Below are 6,660 nucleotides of genomic sequence, written 5' to 3' on the forward strand. Positions count from 1 at the left end.
ATGTGGTGAGTAACAAAAGTCTAAAAGAGTAATAGATGAAATAATGTAATGCAAATCACAGTCGAAGCCGGAAACGCTCTTCAAAAAATGATGCAATACCCGAAGCAGGCAAGACACCGGCAAACAGCTGACTGACTTTCTTGGTTATGGTTGCAGTCACTACGCAGTGAGTGCAGTTCATGCATCACTAAAGGCCCGTCTACAATACACGGAGTAAGAAGCATGAGTAAGAAATTGACCAATCACAGTCGATTATTCTTCTCACATTCGACTGTGATTGGTCAATTTCTTACTCTTACTTCTTACTCCGTGTATCGTAGACAACGCCTATGGCGCTGCGTAAACTGCACCCACTGCACCAATAACCAAGAAAGTCAGCTGCTTGCCGCACGTAAACACATGTTGTGTTGTTATACGAATTTACAGACGTGTTTCTTCCTTCGTGTGATTTTCAATCGCAGAATAATCAATTGTTTGTGATTGTCAGTGATTAATTAATAAATCGGTTAATAAATTCTTCGCTTCATCAAGTGAGTGTAATCGAAGTGTCTATATGTTGAACAATATGTGACAATTTATAAAAGAAGAATCTCATCATGAAAACGTGTGATTTATTAATATCTACTTAAAGGCATTTAATAGTTGAGTGAAGAAAGTGATTTACAGTAAACCGTTGGGTCGAGCAATATTACGGTAAATCCAAATTTATTCCTCCAACTGTTTCAAGAATCTAGAGCAAAATGGTATCATTAAACATCTACAAGGTAATAACAATTTTATAATTAAGGTAATAATAAGCTTTAAAAGTGTATTTAGCTTACATTTTTGTTATTTTTGTTTTAAATATTCACAACTCACAACAGCGCGATCGCGTTTCTCATAAGACTTCTCATAACTATGTAATAAACGAGCGCGATAGCGTACATAAAACTGATAGAGAAATTTTTGTAAAAATGAGAAATTGGACAATAATTCCGTGCTACAAGTATTGTAACGCCTATTGACGTACAATAGTCTAACAACTTCTCGATACATAGAATTGTAAGAAACGCTCTTAAAATTCGACGTACTGAAATAATTGTTTGATTTGTATGTCAATAATAGTTTTAATTACGTGCTTATCACACGTAATTATTGTCTAATTTCAATCTTTTAGTGCACTTCTCTAACAATTTTAACAATGTAATTGAAAAACAATCCGATGCACAAAGGGTTCAATATTCATTTTAATTTCATCACTCTAATTTATAATTCAACGAAATTATCATATTTAAAGTATGTGAAAGACAAAGAGATAGTGTACTAGAGGGGAAAAGTAAAAAGAGACATGTTTATATAAACGTGTGAATGCGTCCGATCAGTATGTGCCCTGCTCGTAAAGTGCTCGCGTCTATCCATGAGCGCTGCTCCTGCCCGTCTCTCTACGCCGCCCGTGATACGCTAACTATTTCTTCTTTTAATTTGAAAGCTAAGCTTCATACAAAATTTTCGTAAAGAAAATATCATCTTAGAATTAAGTCAGGAATATGACACTTTAACGACAAATGTTTTTTCTTAATCACCATGTGTATACATATTCTCTTAGCTAGATTTATATTTGCCGCATCTTTGATTGTGTGAGTAGGAATATAATACGATAGCGCCATTGGTTCCACCTTGCAACATCGCCATCAACCAATCCCGTCGCGGCTACAGTTGGCGTATCTTTTATTTTAGGGTCTCTATGAAGAAGCAGCGGACGAGAAGGCACGGAGTTAGTAAGCATAGAGAGAAAACTCGCTCGAAGAGACGGTTGGTAGCAGGAAGACGTGACGTAGAGGAAATATGGAAAGTAGACTCAAGCAGACAGAAGATGCTCAGCGGAGAGAAGCAGGCGAAGGGAGACGTAAAAAGAAGAAGTGGAAGAGAAAAGTAGAAGCGTTCGAAATCGAGAACGGCAGAGAGGAGAGGGTAGTAAAAGGGAAGAAAAAAGAAGGGCAAGCAAAGGGACTGAAAGATGGGAAGAGAGAGAAGAAGTACAGGGACAATAAACGAGCTGTGGAAACGGAAGAGAGAGGATGGAAAATGGGCATTTGAGAACAGTAGGAAAGTACAGAGATCATCGAGCAAAGGGGAGGAGGAGGAAATAGCGGGTATAATGAGGGAGATTAGGAAGGAAATGAAAGAGTTAAAAGATCTGGAGAGAAGAACGGAAGAAACAATTGGACTAAAGTGGGAAAAATGAGGAAAGAACTAGAGGAGACGGGAAGAAAGTGGAGAGAAAAAAGGAAAGAGATACAGCAGAAAATAGATAAACTAGAGAAGCGGATAGAACAGCAAGAAGTATGGACAGAGGAGAAGGAGAAGGAGAGGGAACAAAAAAGGAGCGGAAAAGAAAGGAAGGGTGATACAGGAAGAGGACAGAAACAAAGAAAATATCCGAACTATCTTCAAACCATCCAAAAAGATAGGACAAATCTTAAGAAATCCTAAAGATCAATGACCACTCAGTTCTGCAGGAGTATACAAAATAACTTGTTCCTGCGGGAAAGTATACATCGGAGAAACCGGGAGAATGGTCAACCTACGGATCAAAACCGATGTGAACCTGGCACCCAACTTTATTAAAAATAAAAATTAATATACCATAGGGCGTTTGTACTTCGTTTGTACCCATTTGTACCTACCTTATTTTCGTTTGTACCCCAAACAGTTAAACAAAAAATGAAATATAAAAAACGGCCAGCGACCAATTTTAATATTTTTTAATTTCATTTATGCCATTCGAAAGAGAATCGTTTGTACCCGTTTGTACCTCCCTTACTTTTGTTTGTACCTCAAAGGGTTCGGAGATACAGCGCTTTTCAATTTTTGCGCAATCCCTATATAGCGAAGTTCCACAATTTTAAAGATACCGAAATGGGACCAACGTCATTCGAAAGAGAATCGTTTGTACCCGTTTGTACCTCCTTTACTTTCGTTTGTACCTCAAAGGGTTCGGAGTTACAGCGCTTTTCAATTTTTGCGCAATCCCTATATAGCGAAATTCGACAATTTTAAACATATCGAAATAGGACCAACGGCATTCGAAAGAGAATCGTTTGTACCCGTTTGTACGTCCCTTAGTTTCGTTTGTACCTCAAAAGGTTCGGAAATACAGCGATTTCAAAATTTTGGAAATACGCCAAGAGGGGAAGTCGGCCATTTTTAAAGATATCGAGATGGCACCAATGGCATTCGAAAGAGAACCGTTTGTACCTATTTGTACCTACCTTACTTTCGTTTGTACCTCAAAGGGTTCGGAGATACAGCGCCTTTTAATTTTTGCGCAACCTCTATATAGCGAAATTCGCCAATTTTAAAGATATCGAAATGGGACCAACGGCATTCGAAAGAGAATCGTTTGTACCCGTTTGTACCTTCCTGACTTTCGTTTGTACCTCAAAGGGTTCGGAGAAACAGCGCTTTTCAATTTTTGCGCAACCCCCACATAGCGAAATTCACCAATTTTAAAGATATAGAAATGGGACCAACGGCATTCGAAAGAGTAACGTTTGTACCTCCCTTACTTTCGTTTGTATCTCCAAGGGTTCGGAGATATATAGGGGTTGCGCAAAAATTGAAAAGCGCTGTATCTCCGAACCCTTTGACGTACAAACGAAAGTAAGGGAGGTACAAACAGGTACAAACGATTCTGCTTCGAATACCGTTGGTCTCATTTCGATATCTTTAATAATGGCCGACATCCCCTCTTGGCGTATTTAAGAAATTTTGAAATCGCTGTATCTCCGAACCCTTGGAGGTACAAACGAAAGTACGAGAGGTATAAACGGGTACAAACGATTCTCTTTCGAATGCCGTTGGTCCCATTTCGATATCTTTAAAATTGGCGAATTTCGCTATGTAGGGGTTGCGCAAAAATTGAAAAGCGCTGTATCTCCGAACCCTTTAAGGTACAAACAAAGGTAAGGGAGGTACAAAGAGGTACAAACGATTCTCTTTCGAATGCCGTTGGTCCCATTTCGATATCTTTAATATTGGCGAATTTCGCTATATAGGGGTTGCACAAAAATTGAAAAACGCTGTATCTCCGAACCCTTTGAGGTACAAACGAAAGTAAGGGAAGTACAAACGGGTACAAATGATTCTCTTTCGAATGGCATAAATGAAATTAAAAAATATTAAAGTTGGGCGCTGGCCATGTTTTATATTTCATCCATGTTTTATATTTTATAGCCTCGGTAGTCTAATGGCTCAGGACGCTCGTACGGTTTACAAGAGATCCGGGTTCAAATCCCGGCCGAGGTAATATTTTTCGCAATAAATTTATTAATAGTTTTTATAGATTAACATCTTTATAATATATGATGCTTGATGCTGGCATCAAATTATTAAAATTGCTTGTCAATTTAATTCGCGATTACTAGAGTAGTTTTAATTGCGTTTATTTAGTCCGGAAAAACAATTCGGCGCGCAGTTTGAAAAAGACTACAATATGGTATATATGCAAGTACATATATAGTATATATTAGTAATTCAAGATTGAATTATTTAAAAAGCAACGAAGATCCAGCTCCGACCGTAATAGGCAGTTACATTCTAGTATTATATTTAATTTTATATTTAACTCTTTGGGGTACAAACGAAAATAAGGGATATACAAACGGATACAAACGAAGTATAAACGCCCTGTGATATTAATTTTATTTTTGATAAAGTTGGGCGCCAGGTTTACATCGGTCGGAGCGAAGAACACCAACGTGATGTCAGACTAAAACATACCATGCAATCGGCATTATCAGAACACAACATCGAAACAGGACATCAAATACTGATTTGACAAGACGACCACAATAGTCAACAGTACATCATACTTTCCAAGAAAGTATAGAGAAGCCATAGAGGTACAAAAACATTCTAACAATTTAAATAGAGATAATGGCTATAACATAAATAATATATGGAAGACCATTCTCCCGATTATTGAAAACCGACCAATTCCAATGCCTCTTTCCCCTCCCACAACCCCTTTCCCCTCTCCGCCTATCCCCACCACCCCAACAAGCTGCGTATAAAAAAGAACGGCCTGGAGGAACAGCTCAGTATCAGGCTACCCCTCGTCCTGATGAAGTGGACTGCAAAGTTCAGGAAACGTTAGCATCTCAAGAATGGATCTGGACACGGAGGAATCCCGCGAAACGCATAACTTTTATACAGAAAGAGGAAAGATTGAAACAGATAGAAAGGAAATGGAACTGAAGAGAAAAGAGAGAAATAAGAACATAGTATTACATTCGCTGTGCGTTATTTGCTTTGCGTAACCGAATCGCCAGCCCAAACGAATGCGCACTCTCGAATCGCGGAAATAAAAAGACATGTTGGTTAAAAAGGAGGAAAGCACTTTATTGAACAACTTGCACAAGCAAAGTGTCCGGGAACTGTGGAGAAATCCTGGAACGATCAGAGCACGTCCGAGCGAATGTAACGTCTCAATCGCCAAATCTGTCAAAATTAAACAGCTGAGCTGCAGCCCGTTTTAGCGATACGCTCTTTATATTTTATTCGATTCACTCGGAGACGGCATGCCACGGATGTTGGCACGAGCATATCACTAGTCATCAAGGCATTGGAGGAGAAGAAGGAAAATGTACCTAGGGAAGAGGTAGAATCTGATGAAAAGGATGATGAGACTGGATGTAAACATGGAGGAGATTCTAGAGGCGGGAACGGAGCAGGACAATAACAGAAGAATGCTAGTGAAAGTTGAGTAGTAAGGAGGAGAAGAAAGAGATAATGAACAAAAAGACAATACTAAAAGATAGAAAGGAGAGGATAAAAGGTAACTGGATATGAAAGGAAAGGAAGATGCAATTCAATCTAAGAAAGATAGTAGAGGAGGAAGATGGAAAGAGAACGAGGGTAACATATAGGCATATATAGATGGAGGGAAAATGGTGAAGATGGAATGTAGCGGGATTGTCAGGAAAGGATGAAGAATTCTATGAAGAGCTAACAAGGTGGAGCATAATAGACTTGGTGGAGACATGGGTGGAGCAAGATAAAAGGAGATTACTGAAAAGATACAATTGAAGACACCAATCGGCAAGAAGGAGGAACAAGAAAGAAAGAACAATCGGAGGAATAGTGACAGGAATTAAAGAGGAGATTGAGGAGATTGTGGAGAAGCGGAGAGAGGATGAGGAAATGAAGGTGTCCGTACAGAGGACAATAAAACTGTAAGGAAAAAAATGGAGGATCGTTACGGTCTATGTAAAGTGAGATATAGAGAAGAAAATAAAAAAGCTAACGGAGGAATTGGAGATAGAAGAAAGAAATGAGGAATATATTTTAATAGGCGGAAATTTTAATGCGAGGAAAGGGGAGAGAAGATTAGCAGGAGAAAGCGAGGATGAAAAGATCAAAGAACAAAAAAAGTGAATAAGGATGGAAGAAGTTTGCAAAAGAAGGTGCTAGAAAAGGAAGGATAGGGAATAATGAACTGAGCGAAGTCAGGAGACGAGGAAGGAGAACTAAAATATATAGATAATAAGAATTTTACTGGATACCTTTGAAAATTCAACAATAAGAAAGTAATGATGAATGAAGTAATGACCGTAATGGTCAAAGCTAAATATTTAATGCTTAAATAATTCAATCTGAATTACTGTATATACTATATTT

Source organism: Trachymyrmex cornetzi, unplaced genomic scaffold (assembly GCF_001594075.2).
Source record: "Trachymyrmex cornetzi isolate Tcor2-1 unplaced genomic scaffold, Tcor1.1 scaffold80, whole genome shotgun sequence".
Lineage (NCBI taxonomy): Eukaryota > Metazoa > Arthropoda > Insecta > Hymenoptera > Formicidae > Trachymyrmex > Trachymyrmex cornetzi.